Source organism: Chiloscyllium plagiosum, unplaced genomic scaffold, assembly GCF_037043375.1.
Source record: "Chiloscyllium plagiosum isolate Xiang-an unplaced genomic scaffold, Cpla_swu_hap1 HiC_scaffold_17, whole genome shotgun sequence".
Taxonomy (NCBI): Eukaryota; Metazoa; Chordata; class Chondrichthyes; order Orectolobiformes; family Hemiscylliidae; genus Chiloscyllium; species Chiloscyllium plagiosum.
In genome coordinates, this window is record NW_028270155.1 from 51,495,792 (window position 1) to 51,510,921 (window position 15,130).

The window sequence follows — 15,130 nt, forward strand, 5'->3', positions numbered from 1 at the left end:
ACTGAAGAGAGGAGTTGCTGATAAGGGTGGTACATTATAAAAAGCGGGTGGAATCTTTTGCTCCCTGAAGTGGTAAGTTTGGAAGCAGCAAGGTTACTTAATTCGATGGGGTGGTGGTATACCCAAACCCTGCTGCTTCCTTAGCTCTGCCTGAATTAAGGTTGAAGTGGGAAAGCCCATGATCAACCTTTCCTCCCCTTAAAGGCCTCAGTTGCTGCCACTAGGATGAGCTCAGTGGTAAGCAAATAAGTCACTGTTTGATCAAGATTTGCGGGCAGTTAGCATATTGATGGTGAGAAGGGTGGCCCCTTGATCAAAAGGCAATTATTGCTTAACTAAAGGACTAGATGTAGATTGGGGGTGTCCACTAAGAGTCATGTCCCTGTTTTGGTTTCTGACTGTCCCCTTTGTCACTATCTGTGACACCTAACTCTAGAGATCTGACACAATATGTACCTTACTCTTTGTTCCTTTGTGATCCTGGCTCCTCTTCTGGCAACAGTCATGGCTGTTTCTTTGGTATAGAGCTGCAGCCTCTTAATGATGATAAGCTCTCAGCGGGCAGGACTTCTGCCCTGTGGTCTTAATTCCAAGCTGCTGGCTTTGTTAGTACCCGAATGGCGCAACATTCAGTGGGCCTTCCCTGCAAGAGGCAATGCAGGAAGAGATCTTGCTGAATCTCCAGCCGAAAGCTGAGAACCTAACTGCCCTAACAAATTTCTTCCCCGTGTCTTTGATCATCCTATTATTTAACTAGAGGTCATTGCAGCTCAGCCATGACCAAATGTTGAAGAAGGGCTTGTGCCCGAAACTTTGATTCTCCTGCTCCTTTGATGCTGCCTGACCTGCTGCACTTTTCCATCAACACATTTTTCAGCAAATGTTGAAGAAACACACTGACAACAGAAATGCAATAGAGGATCTGAGAGATGTGATGGAGGCATAGAGATAAATATCGATGCAACCTGAAGCTTGATCTTTGGATGATGTAACTGAAAGTAGGATGGAGATTGGTAGAAAAGGAAAGGACACTAGAGGGAACATAAGTCATTGTTGGAAATCCTTGGTTACCAGAGGGCCACATAAAAGTTGAACCAAACTACCCATTCAACCAATCAATGAAGGAGAAGAACTATAAGTGAATGTCATGATTGATCATGTCAAAAATCTCAAAAGGATCAGGAAAAGCAACAACATATAGAGTAACATGACAGTAGAAGTTGTCATTTGAGCATAGAATTAGAAATTATTCAATTATGTGCTGGAGAGGAAATCTGTTTGGAGCAATTCAAACAGTACAGAGAAAATGGCAGTGAATTTGGGAGATAGCAATGTTTTCAATTCTTTGATAAGGGGAAGAAGCATTTGGAGATGGCATGATAACTTGGAGAATAAAATGGTTGAGAGAATTTATTTGAGAATGGAAGGATGATGACAGTGGCTTTGAAAGGAATGGCTGCAATGTCAATAGACAATAGACGATAGGTGCAGGAGTAGGCCATTCTGCCCTTCGAGCCAGCACCATCATTCATTATGATCATGGCTGATCATCCTCAATCAGTCCTGTTCCTGCCTTATCCCCATAACCCTTGATTCCACTATCCTTAAGTGCTCTATCCAACTCTTTCTTGAAAGTATCAATAGACTTGGCCTCCACAGCCTTCTGGGGCAGAGTATTCCATACACCCATCACTCTCTAGGTGAAGAAGTTTCTCCTCAACTCTGTTCTAAGTGGCCTACCCCTTATTTTTAAACTGTGTCCACTGGTTCGGGACTCACCCATCAGCAGAAACATGCTTCCTGCCTCCAGAGTGTCCAATGCTTTAATAATCTTATAAGTCTCAATCAGATCCCCTCTCAGCCTTCTGAATTCAAGCATATACAAGCCCTGTCACTCCAATCTTTCAGCGTAAGATAGTCCCTAGTGCCTAGGGAGAGAGAAACATTTACAATATCAGAAGACCTGCAGAGCAGGAAAAGAAGTAGAATGAGCAGCAGTTTAGTGAGAGTGCGCCAAAACAAGTCAGAGGTTGACAAAATAAGCTCAGTCATGTCACACAATAATTACAGGAAGGCTAGAAACGTATGTGGTTCAGGTCTTAGGCTCATGAAACCTTAGGGCAAGTTGATCTCTAGGTAACAAGAGGCAACAGATTAGTTGAAAGATCATCTTAACCTTATTGGGTTAAGTTCATGACCTCAACCAAATATGACCCTATTACACTTGTCACAAGTGAAGATGGAAGAGCTGGTGGGATGATTGTTAGTGGGTTAAAGAAGCTCTGGGCAATCTTTACATTTCAAGGTAACCCTGGAGCAGTGAGAGATTTAGAAGAAGAGGAAAAGATCATGCTGTTATCCTGCCAGATCTGGCAATGTACAGTTAGACCAGTAATGTCAAATATAAAGCCCTGAAGGATTGAAAATCAGGGTTAGACTGGAAGAACAGCCAAGGTGAGAGTGTATACATTTTTCTTGGGATTAGGCCATCAAGTGTGTAAAGGTGAAGGAATAATTGATGGACAGTTGTGAAGTGTCAGCTTGAAAGGAGGGATAACTGCTCAGTCATTTGGAGTTGGAAAGTGTTGTTGGAAATGACTTTTGAGGAGACCTTTGCTTGTGGGTCAAATGCAGAAGGAAGTGCAGCTGAATGGCAATGGTGAGGCATGGGAGGAAGTGATCACCAACATCATGTGTTAAACTTTTATTCAAAACACATTTTCTGTTTCCCTTTTTGTAGGAAAGAAATGTTTAAGAAGATGCTTTTATTGTCTTTTTGATGCAGTCGCTTATCATTTTCAATTAAACATTTACCTTTTTCACACTTTGTGACATTGTGATTTCGGTATTTATTGAAGTATTTGTAGTTTTTGGTTACTTCAAAGCATTTCTTGTCACACGATTGTGAACAAAGGTCTTTGTGATATGCATACGTATTCCATAAAGTCTTTTAATAACTTTATTGTCTGCATTAATATGTGGTAAATTTAATGCAATTATTTACATATCATTAGCCAAGTCTCCTTCAACGCTCAGACTTTTACATATTATATAATTTGTTTGTCTTTTCATTATTAATTGAAAATTGTTAGCTTTAATTCTAGAAGGCACAGAGGGAATGTTTATTTCTTTTAGAGCAATGTTCCAATGTTAAATAACTAATATTTCATGCCAACAATAGGTAAAACATGATCCATTTCCTTCATGACTATATTTATGTTCCGTGAAAGTAAAAACTATTGTAATTCTATGCCAGAAAAATCATTTGACAACGGATGATGGATGAACAGGATATCAAGCAAAGCCTGGGGGCCTGGCCCTGATGCTATACTTGACTTAGCCTTCAGTATGTACTAAATGCTCTGTCAGATTGATACCAAGGGAAACACGTACAGCTTTTGATTGCACATATGTGCAATCAAAAAGGAACACTTTTAATGTTACTAAATGTGTCATGTCCAATTTTGGTACAATCTTATAAAATATAGTACAGATTTTTTTTTGCCTTACAGTGTCCTGGTTAGCTGAAGAATCTTGCTATATGTGCGTATGAATCTATTAAATCAAACGGATATAAGTCTTTGACAGTGTTGGTTGGCCTCCACATACACTATTCTTTTGTAATAATCAATCATTCCTCTTAACTGGCTAAAGAAAGCTGGGCCTGATGAATAAAATCAGATTAACTTCTTTGGATACGAATGCTGATGTTCTAGTGCACATGTTTCTGGAATTTTCAATCAATTTGTGCCTTTTTTTCCACAACATTATTTATTTTTGGCACAAAATAATCAAGGAAGTTTGCGCAAATCTCAGTACAATAAGTTCCCCTAAAAGTTGACTCAGTTAATGTTGTTAAGCTTTAATAGTGTTAATAAAATGGTGATAGTATATTTGTTTAGCCATGTGAATTTCAACATAACATCACTTGCAGACTTCCGATTGAATAACCTGTTTGCTTTCAAGACAATTTCTCTGTTCTTCTGTCTCCATACTCACTTCTCCTGGCTTTCCTTCTGTACCTCTTCCTGTCCTCAGCCGATTCTCATTTCTCACCTACCCACCCCTTAAGCCAGCTCTTGTCCCTGCCTTTTTGGTGTCCATTTCTATCCTGGCTCCTGATCTGAACTTGCACTGAAGTCATCTATTGGCAGACATTGGTTGGGGCTCTTAATTCTGCTTGCAATGATCAGCACCTGCCACTAGATGGACTCTTGATTTGGAGGTGCCGGTGTTGGACTGGGGTGTACAAAGTTAAAAATCACACAACACCAGGTTATAGTTTAACAGGTTTATTTGAAAGCATTAGCTTTTGGAGCATGGTGATGAAAGAGTTGGACTATAACTTGGTGTTGTGTGATTTTTAGCTGGATGGACTCTGGTCAATGAAAACTTCAACAGGTGAGTGTAATACCAACATGAGGCTACCTCTATGTGGGCAACTGTGTTCCAGTCCCACTTGCTCCAGGATTGTGTAATAATGTCTCTGAACAGATTGATTAGAAAAATAAGTTAATTTATTTAAAAAACCATGACCTCTGATTTGAGGGCTTCTTGTGGTGCAATGATAGTGCCCCTTCTCCTGAAATTAGAGGCCCATGTTCAAGTCCCACCTGCTCTAGAGATGCATAATAACATCTCTGAACAAGTTGAGTAGGAAAAATAGGTTTTGAAAAAAGGAGCTATGATATTGTCCCTACCTCTAGGCCTGTAGGACTGAGTTCAAGTCCAACCTCCTTCTGAGGCATGTCTTAATAAATTTTTATTTTTAAAAAAAGAGCGCTTCTGAAGGAGAGGTGATGGCCTAGCAGTAATATTGCTATACTGCTAACCCAAAGACCCAGGTCATGGCAGAAGGTGGAATTTGAGTTCAATAAAAAGAAAAATGAGAGGGCTGTTATGTCCCCTCAACAGTCCATTTCGATTTAATTACTTCTCTCTCTTTTGTCTTCCTCACTTTGGTGTGATTGCATTGCCCTAAACCTGCTTTGCATGTAAATGAATCAATTTGAAGACAGTGGATTTAGTGATAGTATTTGATAGATGAAAGATACCATGTGTGATTTGGTTGTGTGTGATAATACTTCTGGATATATGAAAATTGTGACGGTTTGTGATGGCTGTTGTGATGCATTAGTAGTGCCCCTACTTTAAGACAGAAAGCCCAGTTTCAAGTTGAATCTACCCCAGAATGTAACAGGTCTGAACAGACTGATGAAAAATGTCTATAAATTTATGTTTCAGTTGCCCAAAAGGGAAACGCAGGGTTGTTACCCAATGTTAGCATCTCTCTCTGTGACAGAAAAATGAGGCGTGGGTTCGTATCCCACCGCTGCCACTTCTGCCGATAAAGTCAGTCGCTGCTGCTCCATTTTATTTTTGTGGGCAGCACGGTGGCACAGTGGTTAGCACTGCTGCCTCACAGCGCCTCAGGTGACTGACTGTGTGGAGTTTGCACATTCTCCCCGGGTCTGCGTGGGTTTCCTCCGGGTTCTCCGGTTTCCTCCCACAGTCTAAAGATGTGCAGGTCAGGTGAATTGGCCATGCTAAATTGCCCGTAGTGTTAGGTAAGGGGTAAATGTAGGGGTATGGGTGGGTTGTGCTTCGGCGGGGCGGTGTGGACTTGTTGGGCCGAAGGGCCTGTTTCCACGCTGTAAGTAATCTAATCTAAAAACAAAAATTCCCAATTATGCTGGAGGTATGTTTGACAGGTTGATTAAAATAATTGAAGGGCCACATGCCTGGAATTCTTGTCACACAGTGATAGTATTTCCAACTCTGGGCCAGGAAATAGCAGGTTCAGATCCCTTCCTGCTCTAAAGGTGTACAACATCTCTGAACAGGTTGCCTTGACAATATCTATGTTCACTACCAATTTTTACTTTTCTTTGAAAGGTAGTTTTGTTCATGAATGCAGGCATTTAGGAATGTACACCACTTACATTCAATAATGTCCTAAAGTTCTTTCTGCTGAAATGGGTCCAAAGGTGCCTTATTGTACAGTGTTTTTTATAAATTTAGTGATTTATTTTAGTTTGCATGTTATTTCAGTTAGGAATACACATGGACGGAACAATATATTAATCTGTAAATGGATTTTTTTGAGTAAGGTAAATAATGGTTACAGGGAATGGGTGTTAATGACTCTAGGACTCTATGGTGTAAAAGTTGTTGGGTTTACTATTGGACCAGTGCTCAATTAAGTGGTTGGAAAGTATTCTGTCGCATTTCCCTTGTAAATGGCAGAAAGGGTTTGGTGAGTCAGGAGATTAGTCGCTCACCACAGAATTTCCAGCCTCTGTCCTGCACTTGTAACTACTCCATTAATTTTATGGCCAATGGTAAATCCTCCAAGATGCTTATGGCGGGGGAGTTAATAAAGATTTGTCAAGAGTGGGAGGTGGTCATCGTTGGGCAGTTTGTTGTTGGAGATTTGGCTACTGTAGCAGCCATATTATTTATCAACCATCAGGCCAACTTAAATATTACGTAGGCTTTGATGTATACAGGTACACACTGCTTCATTATTGAGTGGGTTGCAAATGGAACTGAATACTGTGCAATCATACTGTGAAATGGATGAACATGGTTGGCCCCAGGAAATCACCCTGAGGAACTCTTGCAGTGACATCTTGCTAGTGAAATGATTGCCCTCCAAGAACCATATTCATCTACCTTTGTATTAGTATGACTTCAACCAGTGGAGTGTTTCCCCCAACTCACATTGACTTTAGTTATGATAGGGCTTCCTAATGTCAAAGTTGCACATCAGCATTGCCCCATTTATAACCAGGAAAGGTGACAGTGCAAATCTCCTACAGTAATGCAAGTATGAACTGAATGTAAATTTGAACACACAATCTTAGATTTACCAGCTTCCTTTGAACTTATACCTGTGATTATAAAAACAATCACAATTTTGGAAATCACTTTGATAAAATTCCAGGTCTACATGTCTAATACAACACGTGGATTGCAATGAAATGGTATTAAACAACAACGGCAAATAAATAGCAGTCTGCATTGTGTTAGTCCAGATAATTGTCCAGTTACTTCAAAGCAGAAAATGGCAGCATAGACTTCCCCATTGAGAGAATTAACAATGAGAATTCACTGTCTGCAAATCAGGAGCAGGCAAGGCAGATGATACTTGTCCACATGGCAATAAAGCAGCACATTAGAAGAAAAAGGAAACATGAGTATGATCTGTAAAAATGACATACATTTGACTTTGATACAGTTCAGTTCATAGGTTAATTGAAGAAATATTAGTACCTATTTTCATGCATAGCTGTGTTAAGCAGGATTAGGACTCTCAGCTTTCACTGTTCTACAAAGGACAACATCAAATGTAACAGATTGTTGGTGTTACATACTTAAGAATTCAAACAAATAAAAGAAAAATATCATCGTTCTTCTGACAATTATTTCTGAAAAGCCTAAATGATAAACTGGATTCTAAATTATTTGTGAACTCCAATACTTCATTTTTCTTATTAGGTCACCAACTTCCACTCTGAATCGAGCATTCAAAGAATTCACATTTTGAAAAAAAGGGCAGCAAAGTTTTATATTCATAAATATGTAAAATTGAGCTAGAATTCTCAGTTAAAATGAAAAGTATCAGCAGGTTAATGTGGCTATTTTTGTTTCTAAATATGCTTAAACTAATATTAATGCCGGTTTTGGAATATTCAACACATTTTCAAAGATTTTTTAAAAATTCATTTATGGGGTTGTGAGCATTACTAGCTAGGACAGCACTCATTGCATGTCCCCATTTACCCAGAGAACAGGTGATGGTCAGCCATATTGCTATTGGTCTGGAGTCACATGATGGCAGTTAAGGATGGCAGTTTCCTTTCCTAAAGGATATTATTGAGCCAGATGGGTTTTTCCCTGAAATCAGAAACAGTTTCCTTGTCATCAGTACAGCCTTAATTCCAGATTTTATTTTAAAATTGATTTCAAATGCCACAGATTTGAACCTGGGTCCGCAGAATACCACGTGGGTCCCTGGATTAATAATTGATCAATAATACTACTAGGCCATCATCTCCCTTCAAACATGAAGCAGGGTGAATAGGTTGGCTTTGAATTTAAATCATACCGAATACTATGTATAATAAATGATTTTTTTTAAATGAATAAGAACTGAGAAACACAGCTGGTCAAAATTAAGTACAAAATTTGTTTGCAAAATGGAATATTGTACTTCCTTTGCCATTGCATCAGATTTTTTCTTTATTTAAAGCTTGACAATTATGTGAGTCTGAAATGTTACAATCGTGCTGATTCAAAATAATGGTGTGACCCATGAAAGTTTGCAAGGAAACCATTTCTTGCAGCGTAGATGTCCATCATCCCTAGTCGAGCTTTTAAAAGAGGTTATTAACCGGAGTTCCCAAATCATTAAGAATGTAAAATGTTAAAGTGAAAAAGAGTCTGAAATTATACATTAGAATTCCATAGGTAGACTTCAATGGAACTGTTAAACAAATACAGAAAATGCTGGAAAAACTCAGCAGGTCTGGCAGCATCCATGGAGAAGGACACTCAGTTAACAGTATGACTCGTCTTCAGGATGGGAACTGTTTCGGAAATGTTAACTCTCACAGATTGGTTGTTGAAATAAAATAAGATTTACTTTAAAATCCAAGTTTGATGTAATTCAGAGAATTTGGACAACTTTGGATGCAATTGATATAAGATGAATACAGAGTACATTTCTTCATTGTATTTCAATTAAGCTTTTGCTTTCTGATTCTGGTGTAATCTAATTAGTTCCAGTGGATATCTTGCTGTACATTGGCATGGATAAAATTAGTGTCTGAATGAGCGATTATGCCTCAACAGGAAATTCTGCACTATGGTATTGCACCAGCACTTGATGCTGCACCTATCTCCAAGGAGTTCATGCTGTGGTCTGAGCATGTAATATTTTTAGAATGGGTAATTAACCTTGCAGTTCAAAGGTTGAAAATATGCTAGTTGGATAATTCATTAGCGAGTATCTGGATATTCTGCTCTATATTCAGAAAGAGTTAAAGGAATTTTAATGCATTAAACATGCTCCCAAGGTTAGCATCTCCACCTTGTGGATGTGGCTGAGGCTATACTTTAGATGTCAGTAGACAGATCCCCAAGACAACATATAAAAACCAATCTAAAATGATAACGTAGGAAATATGAAAGCTAAATTTAAATTTATGAGACAAAATGCATTCTCTCAAATGATGTTCCTGTATTGAACCATTTCAAAAAAATAAATAAAACCTTTAAATCACATTGTCAACTGGTAACCTTGGAATTTCTGTCCTAAAATTCATCTACTGAAAAACAATTGCCATTAAGCAATCTGGATGGATACGTTCTAGGGGTTCATGATCACATTACTTAATGGGTCACCTATGAAACATAATTTAGATTACTTCATTCGTAATGTGAATCTTCTACAGTTCGATCTAACCCAGCAGTAAATATTGCATAAGTACTTATGGATTAGGTACAATGGGGAAAAAAAAATTCATGTCTGAGCGAATTTCCTTTCAGTACTTGGTTCCCTTCCATCTGTAGGTTTTCCAGAACCTCTATATAAATGGGCTTAGACTCTGTGAGGAGATCTTTCCAGTTGTAGTGTTAAAACAAGTTTTATACACTTACTAGTTCAAAGATAGTCTTCGTGAGATAACAACGGTGCTGGTCAGGCGTCTGAGCGCAGTACATATAGAGTCATAGAGATGTACAGCACGGAAACAGACCCTTCGGTTCAACTCGTCTATGCCGACCAGATATTCTAATCTAATCTAGTCCCATTTGCCATCACCTGGCCCATATTCAGATGCCTTTTAAATGCTGTAATTATACCAGCCTCCCAGCCTTCCTCTGTCAGCTCATTCCATACACACCACCCTCTGCATGAAAAAGTTAGGTCCTTTTTATATCTTTCCCCTCTCACCCTGAACTATGTCCTCTAGTTCTGGTCTCCCTCGCCCCAGGGAAATGTCCTTGTCTGTTTATCCTATCCATTGCCCCTCATGATATCATAAACCTCAATAAGGTCGTCTCTTGCCTCTGACACTCCAGGGAAAACAGCCCCAGTCTATTCAGCCTCTCCCTACAGCTTAAATCCTCCAAACCCGGCAAAATCCTTGTAAATCTTTTCTGAACCTTTTCAAGTTTTACAACATCCTTCCCATAGGAAGGAGACCAGAATTGCATGCAATATTTTAAAAGTGGCCTAACCAATGTCCTGCACAACCACAACATGACCTCCCAACTCCTGTACTCAATGCTCTGACTAATGAAGGAAAGCATACCAAATGCCTTCTTCACTATCCTATCTACCTGCACCTCTACTTTTCAAGGAACTATGAACCTGCACTCCAAGGTCTCTTTGTTCAGCAATGCTCCCAAGGACCTTACCATTAAGTGTTTAAGTCCTGCTCTGATTTATCTTTTCAAAATGCAGCACCTCACATTTATATAAATTAAGCTCCATCTGCCACTCTTCAGCTCATTGGCCCATCTGTTCAAGATCCCATTGTAATCTAAGGTAACATCCTTTGCTGTCCACTACACCTCCATCTTGCATATTAGGGAAGGCTCAGTTTGTCCAATATCTAAGTGTACAATAGCATCATCCAGGGACACAACAACAGCATGCCCTTGTGATCTGAAGCAGATACTTGTGTGCTTAACACCATCTCTCAAAAAACAGACCCAGGAAACAGTTACAAAAACAAAAATTGCTGGAAAAGCTCAGCAGACCTGGCAGCATCAGTGCAGAGAAATCAGAGTTAACATTTCGGGTCGAGTGACCCTTCCTCAGAATAGGAAACAGTTGGTAAGATTGTAAGGATAGCTCCGATACAAATTGTCAAGCTGGTTTATTTCATTGTTAACGAACACACAGAGCAACAGTTAAGATCAGACTCATCGAAGTCAAACTTCCAATTAATAAAGAATATATCCAGCTGCCCCATTTAGTGGGTTATCTGGTTTGAAATAAACAAGATATTGATTAATGTAAATAGAAATTGCTGGAGAAACTCTGCAGATCTGGCAGCATCTGTGGGAAAAAAAAGCAGAGTTAATGTTTTGTATCCAGTGACTATTTATCAGTGAGTTCAAAGGAGATACGAGAGGCATCATCTTTATCTTCCAAACTGCTTTCTTTTGACTTACATTCCTGTTTCTCTGTTTCCTTTTACCTACCCCATCCTACAGTTGAGTAAGGGTCAATGCTTGTTGCATGTCCAGGGTCTGGGACTTCCCTGCAAAATTGGAAGGAATTGAGATTGCTGAGGAAGGAAGAGCTTATTGGTGGCTGCTCTGTAGATGTGTGCAATCACATCCCTGAACATGTTGACTAGAACATAACTATATTTAGTTTATGAATGAAGTTCAAATTACTTAATTAATTGTATTTATGCCATTTTAAAAGTGCATACTATTTCAAACATAGAATGAGTAGACAAAGGAACTGAAGTCTGTTTTCACTAAGAGTTTCATTATCACATTGGTCTTTGATCTCTAATGGTCAAATTATAACTATTGCTCAACTCAACAACAGCTCTGTTTTATATTTGCTTTCTGTTCAGCGTTTATCGTTTGCATATCATCTCGAATTACTCACCAACACCTAACTGAATGACTCATTAGTGAAGATAAAGCTATCCTGCTTTAAATTCAGAAAGAGTTAAGGACTTTTAAATCAGCCAAAGATGCCACCCAGGTCATTGTGTCCCAGCTGACTGGAGGAAAGCACAGTACTGTCCGACGAAAGGTCAGTTACCTTCTCTGCTCTGCCAGGCTAAGTGCTACCAGCTTCACTCAGACACACCACACTAACTTTGTCTCTGCTACTGTACTCACCTCCCACCGAAGCTCATGCTCTATCACTCTCACTATTGCTTGCAACATCTTACCTCAGTCAATCTCCCAAAAGTAATCCTGCATGACTTCTGTGACTCCTACACACTCACTCAGGACACTTCACCAGCTTTCCCTCACTCTCATCAGCACTAACAGCTGTCCCACCCATTTTCATCTCACTGCCCCTTTCTCGGAGTCCATGAAATAACAGCCCATAATTGGACAGAGAGAGCCAATGACAGGCAGTATGGGGTTCGTGACATTTGAAAAACTGTTGGTATAATGGACAGTGAAGAAGGTTGTCTCAGAGTACAATGGGACCTAAATCAGATGGGCCAATGGACTGAGGAGGGGCAGATGGAGTTTATTTAAGATGAATGTGAAAATGCCATTTAGTAAGGTATTTTGGGGAAGAACTTATACAGTTAATGGTAGGGTCCTAGGGACTGTTACCGAACGAAGAGACCTGGGGCTGCAGGTTCATGGTTCCTTGAAAGTGCAGTCACAGGTAGAGTAATGAAGGCATTTGGTATGCTTGCGTTCATTAGTCAGTCATTGAGTATAGGAATTGGGAGGTTATACTGTGGCTCTACAGCACATTGGTTAGCCCATTATTAGAAAACTGCATTCAATTCAGGTCTCCCTACTGAAAGGTGTTGTTAAACTTGAAAGTACGCAGGAAAGATTTACGAGGATGTTGCCAGGATTGAAGGGTTTGAGGCCGAAATAGCCTGTGGCCTTTTTTCCTCTGGAACATTGGAGGCTGAGGGTTAACCTTATAGAGATTGATAAAATCATGAGGGGCATGGATAGGGTGAATATCCAAGGTCTTTTTCCAGGGTAGAAAAGTCCAAAACTAGAGGGCATAGGTTTAGGATGAGAGGGGAAAGATATAAAAGGCATCTGGATGGGTATATGAATAGGAAAGGTATGAGGTATATGAGCCAAATGCTGGCAAGTGGGACTAGATGAGTTTAGGATATCTGGTCAGCACAGACGAGTTGGACTGAAGGCTTTGTTTCCATGCTGTAAAACTCTATGACTCTAAAACTTCCCAGCCACTAGAAGGAGAGGTTCCTAACACTGAGCACCCCAGGGGATGCTGCTGAATAGTGTCCATGCCATCAGACTGATTGTGCTGATGACAGGCATCTCTCTTGACGTGCTGAAGCTCTACTCCCGTCTGACTTTCAGTCATGCAGTTTGCTTGAGGCACATGGAGTGTGTCCATTGGATCAGATGTAGGAACACAGAGCAGAATGATGTAGCGTGCTGGCATACAGCAACATATCCCCCTCCTTGACATAAATGACAAGCTGCCTGGCTTTGTGTCTGTGCTAAAGGACAAGGCAGGATAAGGCAGAGATGTTGTGAGCATCCAGGTAGGCACAAGGGGAGCGAGCACAAGGAGAACAAGCAAACAGCCCTGAGACATTCCCTAGTTTAATCTGTGAACTGGATCCCTGTCAAAGCATACAAGTTAGGTCAAAGCAGCACTGCAGTGGGAGATGGCCCTGTGGTCCCAAGTGCAACGTGACAGTGCAGAAGCATGTTGTAAGAGCATCAGAGATGTACCATGGGGTGGTGCAGAGCATGGTATGTGTCACATGCCCAGCTCTGTAGACACAGGGTGTGTGTGGCAGCTGCCCATGGATCATACTATGAGATGTTGGTGCCAGAGTCTAACATGGAGTCATAGAGATATACAGCATGGAAACAGATCGGAGGGGAAAGCAGTGAGCTGGAGTCATCAGGTAGCTACTCTGACTTTCACAGTGGGAAATGTCAGCATCTGATTTCTGTCTGGCACACATTGGAATGGGAATGTGTAGATGAATGAGGTGAGGTTCAGTGTTAATGAGGCTGATAATGAGCAAAAATCTCCACTAACAGGCATTTCACTGCTTTGTCATGAGAAAGTAATTTTGAAATCCAGGACTCTGTTGGAAGATGCGACTTGTTGCTCTTGATATCGAGCCTGATTCTCCCAGATTTTAAGGTCTGATAAGATTCCACCCACTGTCTGTGAATATGATTTGGGATGGGATTTGTGCATGGCCAGATGCCCACAGCAACTATGCGCAGGGGTCCCTCCAGAACAGCTAGTGAGTAACATGAGACCAAACTGAGTTCAGAAATGTAGTTGCCTTTATAAAAAATCATGACAGAGTTTAAACTCTGAGAAATCCAGGTTCCTGGACATAATATTTTGCCTTTCAGTATATTGTTGATCTATTTTTTGTGCATCCCTCCTCATTTCAAATTCTAGAATAGCTCTTTGTCAAGAAATCCTTGGCCCATCCCAGTCTCAAAAAGCTGTTGCTGCTAGGAAAGAAAATTACCTTGATATCATCACTAAATCTAATTTTGCAAACTATTCATGCAGTCTTTCATTAAATAAGCAAACCGGCAGGCAACTCAGTTTAGCTCTCTATACAGTCTTCTATATGGATAATGCAGCTGGCAGGATTAATAGGATTTTCCTTAACTGAATAATATGAAGGAAGGTGGAGATGAATAATGTGGTGAATCTGTTCAGTGGCTTTTTCCTATCAGTTATATTCATTTAACATTCTGAAGAAGTCATTTGATGCCCCATGGGAACAATTTCAAAAGGTATTATGATATGAAATTGGTTATTCTGAGCAGTGCAAGGGATACATCTTCCGCATTGAGTCACTCAAAGATTGAAAGATAGTGCTGTGCTTATCAGTGGAAATCCCATCGACTTTTCCTCTCTTGTTATTATTTGCTGTCTGGCAGATGCCAGCTCTGGCATTCCTTAGCGACTATCCAGGAGAAAAATTCAAATATTCAAATTACCTGAAGTGTTTTGCGTAGTCATCTTTCATTTTATGATAAATGAACCACAAAGTGTTTTCTTGATAATGTGCAAATTTTAATCTGATTCCAAGGAAATTACCCCTCATTGGATTGTGTTTTGTGGGTGTACCGTATTGGTGCTCAAAAGGTGAGAAAGGTCCCTCATTCAAAGGCAGTCAATCTAGTCATAAATAACACATTTCCTGTGCAAGGATTTTCACGTTTCTTTATACATTTTTGGGTGGTCATATAAAGCTATATAGTGCAGATAATGTGACTTAGCAGATTTTATTCAGCTGGCTGTGGCTTATAGATTTGTAAACTTCATTTTAGACTTGCCTCAAGATCTAAAATTACAAAATGTAAGAAATAGCAACATTTACATATAAGATCTAACATAAAAAGGTTGACTATCCATTAAGAAAAACCC